At 42.4% G+C, this 16,460-nt stretch overlaps 1 pseudogene; it reads right to left on the minus strand.

Annotated features, from left to right (window-relative positions):
* Positions 1–1,563: 1,563 nt before the first annotated feature.
* On the minus strand, positions 1,564–4,044 carry LOC116421046 (annotated as a pseudogene).
* Positions 4,045–16,460: the final 12,416 nt, after the last annotated feature.

A 16,460-nucleotide genomic window follows, 5' to 3' on the forward strand; every position in this document is an offset into this window, starting at 1 on the left:
GACATTGATGCATTGTTGGTGGAATTGTGAACGAATCCAACCATTCTGGAGAATAGTTTGGAACTATGCTCAAAAAGTTATCAAACTGTGCATACCCTTTGATCCAGCAGTGTTTCTACTGGGCTTATATCCCAAAGAGATACTAAAGAAGGGAAAGGGACCTGTATGTGCACAAATGTTTGTGGCAGCCCTCTTTGTAGTGGCTAGAAACTGGAAACTGAATGGATGCCCATCAGTTGGAGAATGGCTGAATAAATTGTGGTATATGAATATTATGGAATATTATTGTTCTGTAAGAAATGACCAACAGGACGATTTCAGAAAGGCCTGGAGAGACTTACCCGAACTGATGCTGAGTGAAATGAGCAGGACCAGGAGATCATTATATACTTCAACAACAATACTATATGATGACCAGTTGTGATGGACCTGGCCATCCTCAGCAAGGAGATCAACCAAATCATTTCCAATGGAGCAGTAATGAACTGAACCAGCTATGCCCAGAGAAAGAACTCTGGGAGATGACTAAAAACCATTACATTGAATTCCCAATCCCTATATTTATGCCCACCTGCATTTTTTATTTCCTTCACAAGCTAATTGTACAATATTTCAGAGTCTGATTCTTTTGTACAGCAAAATAACGGTTTGGTCATGTATACTTATTGTGTATCTAATTTATATTTTAATATATTTAACATCTACTGGTCATCCTGCCATCTGAGAGAGGGGGTGGAGGGTAAGAGGTGAAAAATTGGAAGAAGAGGTGTGGCAATTGTTAATGCTGTAAAGTTACCCATGCATATAACCTGTAAATAAAAGGCTATTAAATTACAAAAAAAAAAAAAAAAAAAACTTGAGTTCCAATTTTCCTCTCTTCCCCCACCCCCTCCCTACATTAATTGTATGTATAAAGCACACTTTTAGAAATTGAGTTTGGATGAGAATTGTTATTTTCCACATTGACTCTTACAGAATCTTGAGTTCCAGTTTCCCTCTTCCCCACCCTCTCCCCTAGATTAATTGTATGTATAAAGCACACTTTTAGAAATTGAGTTTGGATGAGAATTGTTATTTTCCACATTGACTCTTACAGAATCTTGAGTTCCAGTTTCCCTCTCTTCCCCCACCCTCTCCCCTAGATTAATTGTATGTATAAAGCACACTTTTAGAAATTGAGTTTGGATGAGAATTGTTATATTCAATATTGACTCTTACAAAACCTTGAGTTCCAGTTTCCCTCTCTTCCCCACCCCCCCTAGATTAATTGTATGTATAAAGCACACTTTTAGAAATTGAGTTTGGATGAGAATTGTTATATTCAATATTGACTCTTACAAAACCTTGAGTTCCAGTTTCCCTCTCTTCCCCCACCCCCTCCCCTAGATTAATTGTATGTATAAAGCACACTTTTAGAAATTGAGTTTGGATGAGAATTGTTATTTTCCACATTGACGCTTACAGAATCTTGAGTTCCAGTTTCCCTCTCTTCCCCCACCCCCTCCCCTAGATTAATTGTATGTATAAAGCACACTTTTAGAAATTGAGTTTGGATGAGAATTGTTATTTTCCACATTGACGCTTACAAAATCTTGATTTCCAATTCCCCTCTCTTCCCCCACCCCCTCCCTAGATTAATTGCATTTATAAAGCACACTTTTAGAAATTGAATGTGGATGAGAATTGTTGTATTCTTTTTCTGTAGAGAACCAAGGAGATGTGTACTGTACAGTTTTTAAAAGATCAACGACATGCTCCCAGGTTCTAATTAAACCTTGATTTTTTATAAGTCAGATCAGATTAATGGGGTTCTGAAGGTACACATAAACCATGTCCAAAAGTTCTAGAAAGTTACTAGAAGTCCTAGAAGTTACTTCCCCTCTTCTCCCTCCTCCTCTTCCTTTCCCATCTTCAGAGAAGGTTTTATCTCCTGGAGAATCTGTTCTTGAACGCCTTGATCGACTTGGCCATCAGTGGGGCGATTTTTTTTACGGGCGGTTTCCTGGGATAGTAAGACACCGAGCTGCTGACTGCTGAGGCTGGGTGGGCTCTGCTGGTGCTCGGGCCGTTGTAGGGCTGCCCTTCCTCGGTGCTGCTGCTGTCGCTGCTGCAGTTGTAGCCACTGCTGGAGGTGTAGGGGGCATGCTTGATCGTGATCCTTTCGGGAACAGCTGCTCCTCCGGTCCCAAATTTCTCCTGCCTTCTCCTGACATCACGAGGCGGCTTGGCCACAGAGTTGACAAAGGCCATCTTTGTTTGTCGGCTTTTGAGTTTGTTGGCGTGAGCCGATCGGATGTTCTCAGTCAAGAGTTGCAGTCGCTGCTCCCGAGCATCTCGGAGTCGTAGATACATCTTCCTCCAAGACTCAGATTCCGCTGGTTGCTCTGTCTTAAAGTCTCGACGGCAGTGAATTTTCCACAGCTGATCGGTCTCTTCAATTAATCCATGGTTGTACTCCTCAATTCTATAGAGTTGTTCAGGAGTACATTTTTCCAAAACTGGTTTAAGTACAGAATAGGGAACAGACCCAACTTCATAAATTGAGTCTATGTTATTAATGAGGACTCTGATGCACTGATCGTACAAGGACATCATCTTCGGTAGGCAGGCACTCTTGGAACCGGAATAGACTCGCATCTTTGAATTCATCCTTCGTCCAATAAATCCATCTTCCTCTTCTTCATGGGGTGAGGAGACTGCTTTCCTCTTTGGCTGAAAGGAGGGAATCAATTCAGGAGAAGGAAGTGGACAACAATTGGCCTGAATGGTAGGCAAGGGGATGTCTGGTAATGTTGGGGTCACATCAGTGGAGACTTTTTTTAGTTTGGCAGAGCTGGTTCCAGAAAGTTGCTTTTCTGCCTTGCTCTCATTCATCTTAGGGAGTTTCTGAATGGCATTATTAGAGTTTTTATGCTCAGCTTTGGAACCGTTCTGCTTACTGTGACTTTTCTCTGCACGAACCCCAGTTGTAGTTTTAACAACTTTCTTTTTTTTCCTCTGGGGCTGGTCGTAGGTGAGGTATGATTCAAAAGACATGGTGGGCTGTTCATAGTCATCATCCACATCTGTATCTCCAGCCCCTGAAAAGTGACTCGATGGTTTTCTGTCCGAGTTCTTGCTGTCGCTGCTTTCTTTGTCCCTCTCTTTCTTGGCAGCACTAGACAATGTCTGCTTCTCCTTGGTACTGGTTCCTGAGGGAGTCCTTTGGCCCTCTTCTCGAGAAACAGCCTTAGACACTTTGTCTCGACCCAAACTAAAGGTCTTTTCCTCTCGTATATCCAAGCAATGCTTTTCCTTCTGTGAAGTCTTGTGCTCTTTGCTCCGACTCGCAGAGCCTCTATCCTGGGGTTCACCCAAGCATCTCTCTTGGCTATTTAAGCCTCGGTCCTGAAAGGCATGACTATGGCTTTTGCCAGCCTTCCGACGTGGTGCTGACTGCTCCTCCTCCTCTTCAGGGAGTTGATCATAGTCCATGGGAAACTGCTGAAGGCTTGTGGAAGGCTGAGGTGAGTGAACATGGCTACTGTCAGATAGCTCCCGATAGGAAGAGGTTTCGTTCCATCGCTTTCTTTCTTCTCTTGTCTCACCACTGTGTGAGGGCTTGGGCATTCTATCAAACTCTGAAAGCTTTCGATGCTTTTTCTCCCGGTAGTCAGGATTGTGTGGCTGACTACAAGAAGCCTTCCAGCTTTCCTGATATTCTTCTTCCATTTCCTCGTCCATGGGAAAAACATCTCGGGGACGTTTTCTGGAGCTACTTCTCTTGAGGTCTTGCTTCTCAGGCTCAATATTCCTTTCAACCTTCTGAGCAACAGGGACTAACTTCTTCCATCGAGCCACTAAGTCTTTGGCAAAGTCTCCTACTTGCTCATGTTTCCGCAAGCTATTCACGGTTTTCCCAATACCCGTTTCCACCAAAATGTCCACGGTGATAGGTAAGTCTGAGAGTCTCTTCAAATATTTCAGTAGCTTCTTCGGCTCGGGATTCTCCGCCAGTCTCGACTGCAGCCTCTTCACCACTTCCAGGACCGACTCTGCCGCCATGGTGGTCACTGGCACGGACTCCTCGCAGGCACTGGGCTCTCGGCACCTCCACAGCCAAAGGAAGGGGGAGAGGGGGAGTAAAGCTCACAGGAGTCGCTCCTTGGTTCCAAGAGCTCCCTCCGAATGTCTCCAAATCCAAAGGTTTGTCCTTTAGCTTCCAGCCAGCCAGGTAGAAAATGGAATGAATCTCCAAGATTCCTCCGAGAGTGGGCTTGTAGGCTTCCTCCCAGAATGCTCCTCTCCAACCCCTGGCAATGTTCCCAAGAAACTAACTTGAAGTTCTAAGAGCTTCTATATATATGATCTCCCAAAGGTTGACTCCTCCTTCTGGAGGCAGGGATTAAGGGAGGTGTGAATTCACAAAGTTACAAAATTAGCTTGTAAGTTAAAAGGGAGGTGTGAATTCACAGAGTTAACTCCCATACTTGTGAACTCCATTGAGTACTTAAAAACTTCTTGCTTATATGAGCTCTCTAAAGATGTGAACACAAGCATTGTATCAATTCCATTGAGTTAACACTAGGATTCTAACATCTCCCTTGAGTTATCACCTTGTTTCAAGTTGAGTTAACACTAGGATTCTAACACTTATCTCCCCTCTTGTTAATTTTTCTTGGTTAAAAAAAATCCTTATGGATTTAGACCATTCTTGGCAGCATAATAAAATGCTTGGCTCTTGATTTGGAGATCAAACCCTGCCAATTGTTTCTTTTGAGGTGACTTGTGACACCAGTCTATAATCCCAATATTCTAACCCCTGTGATGGCCTGCTACAGGGAGAGTCTGAAGGTACTCTCTAAAGGTGGATGAGCCTAGAAGGTGGAAATAATTTGTCACAAGCCCAATAATTTGATCCTGCTGATTTCATGAACTATTGCTGCTAGATCACCTTCCTTTGCATTTTTTTTTTTACATATTCCTTTGATATTGTTGTTCTTTTTTTCCAGATGAATTCTCCTACTACTTTTTCTAGCTCTAGGAAGTAATTTTTGGCAGTTTGATTGGTATAGCATTGAATAAGTAAATTAATTTAGGTAAAATTGTCATTTTTTATTATGTTACCTCTGCCTATCCATGAGCAATTAATAGTTTGCCAATCATTTAGATCTAACTTGATTTGTGTGAAAAGTGTTTTGTAATTGTGTTCATATAGTTCCTGATTTTGTTTTGGCAGGGAGACTGCCAAATATTTTATGTTGTTTATAGTTATTTTAAATGGGATTCCTCTTCTTGCTGCTTGGCTTTGTTGATGACATGTAGAAATACTGATGATTTATGTGGATTTGTTTTGTATGTTAAAGTTGTAAACTTTGTTAAAGTTGTAAATTGTTTCTTGTAGTTTTTAATTGATTCTCTAGGATTCTCTAAGTACCCCATCTTATCATTTGCAAAACATGATAGCTTTGTTTCCTTATTAGTTATTCTAATTTTTTTTTCAATTTCTTTTTCTTCTCCCATTACTAAAGTTAACATTTCTATCTCCTTCCTTTTCAGTTTCCTTTTGTTTAGTCTTCTCTTACTGAAATGTAAGTTCCTGGAGAACAGGGATTGTCTTACTTTCTGTTTCTATTTGGCTGTACCTGCAAGTGCTTAATAAATGTTTTTGACTAAGTGCCTGGGTAGATGTTGGAGGAATGAGCTGAAAATACATAGGTCTGCTTCCTGGAAAGATTATATTTCCCCAAGCATGGATTCATCAGGTAGGAATGGTCTGATTGGGAGCTGACTGCCTCATGCACTATGGGGACACTTCTCCCCCTGATTAAGCCCAGAGAACATTGATTCTGCAGAGAAATAAACATTTTATTTGGTTGCCCCACCATCCCTCTAAGAGACCTGAAAGCAGGAAATTCTCACCAATCCAAATAGGGATTTCTCAAGCAGAACATTCAATCTTGTTGCTGCCAGTCCCAGCCCCTTATAGAGGGTTAATAGCTGAGTGTTTCCTTTTTGGAAAGACCCTGGGAGGTGGGGGCAATGCAGGGAGGGAATCAACTTCCTTTCTTCACCTGTTTAGCAAACTTGTAGGAAGGATCTGCTCTTTGTGCAAAGGACGTGATGCAGGGATGCCCAAGATAGATGTTCTGCCTTCTGCCCCAAAGCTTTGCCTGGGCCATCGGTGTTTCTGAGACACTTCCCTCCCCCTCCCACCCCCATGTCAAAGTACATCCACTGTTCTGTATGATTATGAGAAAATGCTTTATATGTGGTGTGTGTGTATGTGTGTGTGTGGTTGTGTATCTAAATAATTTCTAGCATTCTGGGTCAATATTGACATTGATATTCAGACTAAATTAGATATATCCCTGAGGGAAGGCCCTAATCACAGCAGGTGATGGTATTGAAGAGACCGGGAAAAAAATTCTTGCAGATGGGAAGTCTTGAGCCAAATCTCAGTGGAAGCCAAGGAAACCTTGCAGCTGAGACCAGGAAGAATATTTCATGATTTGAGACAGCCAAGTAGGAGACCCATCAGGAGACCAAAGTCCTTGTTTGTGGAATAGATAGGAAGGCAAAGTACCTGGAGCCCGGAGGCGGTTCTCTGTAGAACAGTTAGTAAGAAGGCTGGAAAGGTGAGAGGGGGCAGGTTAGGCAGGGCTGGAAAAGGCAAACTGTATTTTGTGTTTATCCTGGACATGATGGAGAGACACAGGAGCTTCCTGATCAGGAACTGGCGGTGGGTGGTGGGACCAGATGGGAGATTTAGCAAGTTCCCTTGGCAGCTGAGTGAGGAGTTGGAAGACAGTGGGGTGGGGGACCTCCAGCCTGCAGGCTGTATAAGGCCTGAGAAATCATGGGCTAAGGCAACCGCAGGTGATGACGAGCCTCCCACCTCCCACTGCTAGAGGTCCGTAATTCTGCATGCCCTGTGAACGGTGCTAGGAATATCTAAGTGGTCCCTGGCAGACACAAGGTCCTCAGCTCTGGTCTAGACTTCTGCAGGAGGGTAAGGGAGGCTAGGGCTCGAATTAGGGCAACAGCACTTCAGAGAGCCATGTACAAAGCTAGATGGGCAGACTCTGGTAACAATGAGGAGTGAGAAGGCAATGTGGATGATATTTAGATTGAGCCCCCAAATCTGAGAGAATGTGGAACTTTTAGTAGTCAGAAAAAGGTACTAAAGGAGGATTGGCTTGAGAAAAGACAAGGAACTCAGCTCTGTACATGTTGGATATATGCTGTCCACAGGAATCCACTCTGAAGGTTCCTGAGACAACTGCAGATGTGAAGTGAAAGTTCAGGAGAATGGGGACAGCTGGATAAATAAATTTAAGAATCATCTGCGTGGAGGTGATAAATGAATCCATGAAGCTGATGAGATTACAAGACCATCTGAACATAGAGAAAAAAATTAGGGCTTGAGGATCACCTAGAGTTAATGTACATGATCCACACTAGTCAGTTATCCATCAAAGGATTTGGCAAAGGGTGGATCCTGCCTGGAGAAGGGCACTCAGGACCCATTGGTTACTTCTGAGAGTATCTCCCATTTATCTTCATCCACTTGGAGAATACTCAAAAAATCACCCAGGAAATAGGCTAGGGGAAAGGAGAAGGCTTGTGTTTGTGGCACACACATTTAGACACACTCACAACAAAGCACTTTCTGATAAGTTAATATGCTATTCATCAACCACCCAACAAGCTTTTATTGAGCATCGAGTCTGTGCCAGACATTGTGTATTAATTTATTTTCAGGTTGGGTCCCATTTCAAAGATAGAAGTAGTTACTCTGATTTTATAGAGCAAGCTGGTATAGGAGCCACCAGATTGGGGATGGATCCCTGGAGACAATGAGAATTTATTTTTTTCTCTGATGGAGAAGGAGCAGCAGTCAGCCCCTTCACTGCCACTCAGGGAGCTGTCAGAGCAATTATCTAGAAATCACAGCCCCTGCCAATTAGTCTTATCCCTGCCTTTTAACTGTCCCTCATTACAATGACTGTGCCTCATTAAAACCCTCAAGTTGCCATGGCGGTAAGACAAGAAAAGTGATGGTTTTGTCCCCTGGGACTTCCCTCAGAGTTTTCATTTCCCATCTGAGTACAAACTCTTTAGGGATCACAGCATCTTGGAACTAGAAGGATCTCAGCAGCTTCTCATCCAATCCATACTCAGATAAAATCTCCTTCCTAAGAATTGAGGCAAGTGGTCACTTGGGCTTCTTTTGTATATCTGTGCAAGAACAAGTGATTCAGTGCTCAAATTAATTTATACATGTATAGACCATCTTCTTGTGAGAAAGTCTTTTCTTCCATTGGATATAATTTTGACCTTCCATCACTCGTACTTATTGCTCCTAATTTTACCCTTTGGGACAGATCAGAACAAATTTTACATTTCTACCCCACAGAATCACTGATTCATAGATAAAGAATTTCTGGCTCAGAAAGGAACTCAAAGGGCTCTATGGCCACGTGTATCTAATCAAGATTTTCCTTCTTAAGTTCCCTGATAGTGATCATCCCTTCATCCATCTATTTGTCCACCCACCCATCCATCTATCGACCTCTTCACCATCCATCTGTCCACCTCTTCACCATCCATCTATCCACCTTCCCCAAATGGTCTTCTGGAGCCAAACAATACAAATCCAAGCTCACCACCACATGATAACCTTTGAAATGCTTGAAATCAACAATTCTGTTCTCTCAGAGTCTTCTTTTTTCCAAGGTCCCAACAGGACCCGTGGACCCTTCCTTTAAAACACGGATTCAGACTCTTTTCCTTTGTTCTCTGGACATATTCCAGCTTCAGAGCCTTCTTTCTAAACCATGGAGCCTACACTTGAACACAGGACTCCCCATGTCATCCACTTCTCCACTCAGATTGGAGCTTCCTGCAGTGCTTTTCCAGCATATTCTAAAGATATCAACAGGAAAAAATTTCAAGAATTGTCCAGGTCATACAAGAAGTAATTAAGCCTCCTTTTCACCATGCTGAGAACCTCCAAATTATGGATCATATCCATCAAAACATGTAAAATATCACTTCCACCACATGGACAATAATATAACATAGAAATATGGAAGGGATTCCAGGAATTTGTCAGAATTTTTTCTTTTCTCTCCCTAAGTTGGGTGCAACTGCCTGTCTCCTAAGTTGGTTGGGGGCTTCACTTTTCAGAGTTCACATGTTAGAAATCAGGGTGGTACTTGGGGAAGAGGATAACCTGGGGCCCAGGAAGACATTCATTGCATAAAGGTTTCCCTTGGGCATCTTGAATCTACCCTGAGGTCATGTACTGTACATATAGACATACATATGTGTCACACAGACATATATATATGTATATACATATATAAACAGAGAGAGAGAGAGAACTTCCAAGGACCAGCTTTCTCCAAAGGACCCAGAATATAATGATTCTAGCACCACTTTTTTTTTAGAGCAGTGTGGAAAAGGTGTCATTGTGTTGATATTTTAGGTAGATGAGACCTAAATGCATTTGCCTGGGTAAATAAGGCATATTCTAAAAATATCAGGAGAGGAAGGGGATCCTACCTCCTCCAAGAAACTTGGCTATTTCCCCCATTTAGAGAAGTGAAACTCTCACAAATATGAGGATTTGATCAAATATTCTGTGGGGAATTGACCATTATTTCACTGAATGGTAGATGAGCATTTCCAAGGCTTCACTAGACCAGCCACTCTGGCAGGTTAATTACCTTTATGAATGAATTTGATTGGTGTAAAAAAGCAATTTTCACCTTCATTCTGGAATATGGAATGTTCACATACCGTGGACAATTATGACTAGCTCCTTGGGTTGCTAATTTAATATGTTAATGAGGTATAATAATAGCATCTTTTAGTAGATAGAGCATCTCCCCACATCCCCCATTCCTTCCCATGGTCTGGAGTTGGTCCAGGGTTCAAAAGGCTGATTGATTCACCATCACTACTTCCTCCCAAAAACTAGAAAGGCCTGAGTGTAATGTGGGCACTAAAGAAAAACAGCTGTCGCCCAGTGGGTCAGCAGCAAGGAAAATTGACAGGTTCAGGATTCTTAAAGCTGCAGCAATTCTCAGAGACTACCCACTAAGTCACAAAAATGAAGTAAACTAAAGTGATGGAGGAAGGACTCACTGACACAATCACAGATGCCGGAAAGACCGGTATATAAAATATTGCAATCCCATTATATGTGTGCCAGGTTTCTTTTGTAAGTTAAATGTTTCATTAGAACCTTAATATTAATCATCAATATAAGCAACTATACTAACATGTAAATTATTTCCATCAAAATAATTTACTTATTTAATTCTAATAGTATTATGAAACTTTTTCAGTTATTCCCTCCAAGATCCCTGGTTGTTTATCCATTCATCTCACTGACTCTTTCTTCTGGGGCATCCTTGTTCTAACTCTCACAGAAGATCAGGTCCCCTGTACTTGGCTCCACCTTTCTTCACCTGTCCTTAGGGTACTCCTAGTGAGGCATTGGAGAAGCTTCCTCTAGTGCTGTCTATAATTATTCTTAGTGTGTCTCCTGTTCTGTTGTCTCAACTCTTTGTGTGTGTATGTATCTCTGTTTCTTTCTGTCTCTTTCTCTCTATCTCTGTCCCTCTTTCTCTGTCTTTGTATTTTTCTCCTTGTCTCTTTATCTCTTTCTTGCTGTCTCTCTATGTCTGTTTTTCTCTGTCTCTTTGTGTGTCTGTCTCTGTCTCTCTCTGTCTCTCTCTCTCTCTCTCTCTCTCTCTCACACACACACACACACACACACACACACACACACACACACATACGTTAAGATTCTTGAGCAAACTTTGAGTTTTTTTTTTTTTTCTGGAAACATTTTACAAGTCAGCAACGCTCCTCACAATGTAGAGGCAGCAGATGCAGCTGAGAAGGGCCACACCGTGAAAACTGTGCTGACAGGACCTTGCCACATGTGCTTCCTTTGCGAGCACAAACACCACCTGGGATGACTGGGGACTGACCGGGAAGAACTCCCCACATGGAGAGCTTTAAGAGGATGGGACAACATATCTCCTTTACTTTTTTTATGGAGAGCACCTTGGAGGGAGCCATTTTTTTCCCTGAGACTTAGAGCAAGGAAGTGAAGAGGTGGCAAGGAGTGGCCCTAGTCTCCCTTCTGGGGACACTGCAGACTCTCTTCTGGGGAGCTGACCAGCTCCAAGGTGATGAAAATGCTTATCCTCAGAGTCCAGTTTCCCTGGATAACATCACGTGCCGGAAGGCAGAGGTTGGCTTTGTACATCCCATCCCCTCTGGGGAGCAGACTTGCAGCACTGGAGGAGGAGCTACCAAGCTGAAAACATTGGATAGATGCACAAAGAGCTCCCCAAGAGTGGAGCGGTCAGTCTTTGGAAATCAGAGGTTTCTTACATGGAGTCATTGAGGGAAAGATGGAGGAAAGGAAAACTCTTTGAGAGGGTTGTACAAAGGAGGGCTGTTCAGTGCTGTAGATGAAGGAGTCCCCAGGTCCCTACTAAAACCACTGGATCTGTATCTCAAAGACATTACAAAAATAAGGAAAAGGACCCATGTGGACAAAATGTTTGTAGCAGCCCTTTTTGTAGTGAAAAGGAGCTAGAAGTTGAACAGATCCCCATCAATTGGGAATGGCTGAATCTGTTATGGCATGTAAATGTAACCGAATGTTATTCTTCTATAAGAAAAGAAAATCTGATTTCAGATAAAACAGGAACTGCTGTCTCTCTGACATGAACTGACGATGAGGGAAGTAAGTAGAACCAAGAGAATGCTGTACAGTAACCACAAGATTATGTATGTTCAACTGGCTCTTTTCAACAATGAGATGATTCAAGACCATTTTTATAGACTTGATATGGAAATGCCATCCGCATCCAGAGAACCAGAGAGACAGAATATGAATCAATGTTTGGTTTGTTTGCTTTTTCTTTTTTGTTTTTCCCCTTTTGGTTTGAGTTTTCTTGCACATGACAACTATGGGAATATGTTTAACCTAAATCAGATCGCTTGCTGTCTTGGAGAGGGGGGAGGTAAGGGAAGGAGGGAGAAAAAATGTGGAAGGCGAAGTCATCCAAAATTGAATGTTGAAAACTATCTTTATATGTATTGGGAAAAATAAGACTATTAAAAACAATCCCAGGTCCAGTAAAACTGGAGTTGAGGTTTCCTCCCCCCCTCAATTAATGTTTACATTACATAATGTTTACAGGGCAGGAGCTGTAGACAAGGGGACTCAATGAATGATCATTGAAGGGTTAAAGCACAATGTTAATCCCTTTGGGAGCTGTAGCATATATTGATATTTTAATGAAAACAGGTGACGCTAATCCAGAACTATCTTGTGATTGGCTGCATGAATCAGACACTTCTACCTTATAGAAAACAAGTCAGCTCAAAATCATTCATTTTGGAAATGGACCAGCTAATTAGACGACAGGCTAGAAATAAAGAACTCCTGAGAGCAAGTTGGAGGGAAGGGAAAAATTCCTTACTTCCAATGCCTGTGTCCAGAATAAGAACTGTAGACTGAACTTTACACCCCCTCCCCCATTGATCCTGTGTCAACTTCAAAGTACTGAAAAGCAGGTGTCAACACCAGAGTCTGGGGAACCCCAAGCTGACCTCGGCATCTCATCTTCATCAGAAGCACAGAGATACCCTGAGCACAAGTGAGGTACACTGAGGAAAGGGAGCTCCAAATTCCTCAAGAAACCCAGCAGAGAGAGCCACTATGAAGGGAGAAAAGATCTGGTAAGGGGGACTCTCTGGCTCGGTCTTCCTCCTCAATTGGAATCCACTTTGTCCAGAGATTTTGTGTGAAAACTGGGAAAGTTTATTCCATGTTTTGGTAGATGTTTCCATGCTATCTGCCCCTGCTTTACTTGCTTGCTTAATAATTAACTTTCTAAAACTAATTAAGTCTGCCTGATAATCAATGGAAAGCGTGCCCATAGAGGCTTATGAGCAAAGGTACTAACAATCCAGCCCCTCGGGGATTTCCACTAGAATCCACCCTGGTGCTCTGGAGAGCCATCCTGCTAACATAAGGGCAAAGGAGCATTAATAAAGGGCTGGCACATAATAGGCAGCTGATAAATGCTTATTGATTGATTGATGACAGGCCTGCTCCATTTGGCAGACTGACGTTGTCTCTGTGAAAACCTTAGCACAGATCGGCATTGGGAATATGGTACCATTTACATGCTTTGTCCACAGTAATAATAGTACATCCAGGCACTACTAAACAGACAAATTCATAAGGATGAGAAGCAGTAGCCTGGACCTTCTGCTGAAGAGCCTGGGTCCAAGAGCAGCTCTGCCTTTGAGCCAAAGAGCCTTGGTTAGGAGAGATGGAATATGGAGTCCCACCTCTGACACTGGGAATGTGAAATGGGCAAGGTACGAGATTCACTTTCCTGCTCTGTGAAAGGGGATAAGGTGGAATGAGCTGCAAACCTCATGGACTTCTTGTAAGGGTCAAACAAGTCAATCTGTAGAACAGAGTTTTTGGACCTGAAATCCCTTTGCAGAGAAAGATCAGAAACTGGTCTAAGGAGATTCACCTGGAAAGAGTGAGATGCTGATGGCTTCCTATGGTTAAAGAATCAGTGTAAGTCAGGGAAGGGATTGACCTTAGGCCTTGCTGATTCAAAGCCCATTAAGGACAATAAGGGACCCCTGGACCTATTATCATTTGAATAGAGTGTTATCTAAATAGCCCAGCCATCAGGTCTATCCAATAATGTCTAGTTAGCCAGCCATGTAAAAAATTGAGTTCCCGCTTTCCCTTGAGCCCCTGGGAATCGAGAGGCCCCTGCAGTCCCTTGATGACTATTGGGGAGGAGAGAAAAAGCCAGAAGGAAAATTACCTTTTTTTTTTTAATTTTCACAATCAAATATAATAACATTAAAATTAAAGAGGGAACAACTAATTGGGCTGAGAAAAAACTTTGAAGCAGATTTCTCAAATAAAAGTCCTATTCCTAACATAGATAAGTAATTAAAAATGATAGAAGTGATTCAAAATTAGAAGAAAAAGAGCCATTGCTCAATTACTAAACAGTCTAAGAATATGAACTGTTCTCCAAGGAACAAGTAGACTTTGTAGCTATTTTTGTAAAAATCTCCAAATAAAAACTCATTTGAGAAATGCAAATTAAAAGATTTCTGTGATTTTGTCTCATACCCGTCATGGCGGCACAGATGACCAAAAAAAAAAAAAAAAAAAAAAAAAAAAAGGCAATTAGAAATGGCAGAGGGACTGGGAGAAAACAGGAACATTGCTACAAAAGGAAACTTGCAAAAAGGAAAAGAAGCCCCAGCCTGACAACTCCTGACTGGTTCCTGCAGCTCTAGTCACAAGAATCAGCAGAAGCAACAGTGGGTCTGTCAGGCAGCTCTAAATACTTCAGAAAGAAAAAGCAATCCTTGGGGCATCCTGGATCAGAAGCTCAATTATAAACCAAGTGCCCGAGGCAAGATCATCCACATGGAGCCCTGTCCCAGTTTTCTAAAGTAGCACACTATTATTCTCAGATGCTCTGTATCCCTCCTTGGATAAATAGGAGGAGGGGAGACAGACAAAAAGAGATGGAGAGAGGGAAGGAGGGTGGGAGGGAGGGAGAGAGGGAGGAGGGTGGGAGGGAGGGAGAGAGGGAAGGAGGGGGGGAGGGAGGGAGAGAGGGAGGGAGGGTGGGAGGGAGGGAGGGAGGGAGAGAGAGGGAGGGAGGGAGGGAGAGAGAGGGAGGGAGGGAGGGAGGGAGGGAGGGAGGGATAATAACCAACTGGGCTTTTCCTACCAATGCATGTGACAGTTTCTTCCTCTTATATCTGTCTTCAGAGTTTCAGATTATGTAGAGGAGCTCAAACCCTGACAAGTTCACCCAGTGGGTGGGCCCGAACTCTGGCAGGTAACAGCAAGCTGGGAAATCTCGGGTTGTGGAGGGGGTTTTCTTTTAAACAGATCCCTGAGTTCAAGCTTGCCCAGTCCAGCTATGACCAAAGGGGGTCACTAAGTAAGAGAGCCTCCAAAAGATGAATTTGTAGCCACAACAACCAATGAATGTTTACTATGATGAAAATAACAAATCCGACAATAATAATTCTAACAATAGCATTGCCTGACTTAGTACAGCATGGTTCTGGGTCCCTTGATGCCTTAGCTCATTTAATCCTCACAACAACCTGGGGGAGTATAAGGTGATTTCATCCATGTTATTTTTCGTTTTTTGTCAAGTGGATGAGGAGCCGAGTCTCAAACCAATATTTGAGGCTTTGGGCTTTTGTCACAGCTAGTGAGTATGTGAGTGAGGATTTGAATTTGGACCTTCCTGTACCAGGCCATCATGCATCTGTCATCTCTGACAGATCTAAGCTCAGGTGCCTCCTCATAAATGTTGATCTTTTCATGTATATTTATTGTGTATCTAATTTATACTTTAATATATTTAACATCTACTGGTCATCCTGCCATGGGGGGGGGGTGTGGGGGGAGAGAAGGAGGGAAAAAGTTGGAACAAAAGGTTTGGCAATTGTCTATGCTGTAAAATTACCCATGCATATAACTTGTAAATAAAAAGCTATTAAAATAAATAAATAAACAAATGTTGATCTTTAAGGTCCATTCTCGCTCTAAATCCCCTGGTTCTCTGATGTTATTTGTAGGACAGAGAATTCTCCTGGGACATGGGGATCCTGCTGGTTACATCACGAATATGAAGATGAGCGTGGCCTTTCTGAACTCACATGTTTCTTATTAATAATATTAATAATAATAAATAAATAAACCAGGAATCAAGCAATGAATATTCATGATAGCGGGAATCCCCAGAAATGTGCCAAGGCAGTTTGGGTCAGAGGGATGGGATTCCTATTGATGGCATTTGTGGTAAATTACACACTGCAATTGGAGAAATGCCTTCGTGCACTATTTAAAGTGCTTTACAAACCTTAAAATGCTATGGAAATGTTCCTGCTTCTACCACTAATTATGCATATCATCAACATCATCCCCACCCCTATTACCTTTTTACATTATTATTATCATTACCCTTATTGTTATTCTTGCAACATTGAGGAAGCATATGGAGGCTTTGTTATGAGTCCCTGACTGTCACTGACAACTCCATAACCTCTCAACTTCTTTCTGGATTTTTTTTTAATCACTGTGAGATAGGTTGGTCCTGTGCTGAATCCCACCCTTCCACACCCTAGTTCCTCATCTTGATTCAGAGCCAATTTTGCCCAGTCTCTGAAACGTAGTCCAAACAATTCAATAAACATTAGTTAAGCACCTGTTCTATGCTAAGCCTGGAGATAAAATGAATAGAAATAGACTGCCCCTCTCCTAAGGGAGCTTACAATCTAATCAAGGAGACAGTACGTGAAAGTCTGGAGAGAAGTAGAGCTTTTGGTTCCTGAAACCAGACAGAGCAGCAGAGGCCAAGTGGGGTGGC

The sequence above is a fragment of the Sarcophilus harrisii genome, chromosome 2, assembly GCF_902635505.1.
Source record: "Sarcophilus harrisii chromosome 2, mSarHar1.11, whole genome shotgun sequence".
NCBI lineage: Eukaryota > Metazoa > Chordata > Mammalia > Dasyuromorphia > Dasyuridae > Sarcophilus > Sarcophilus harrisii.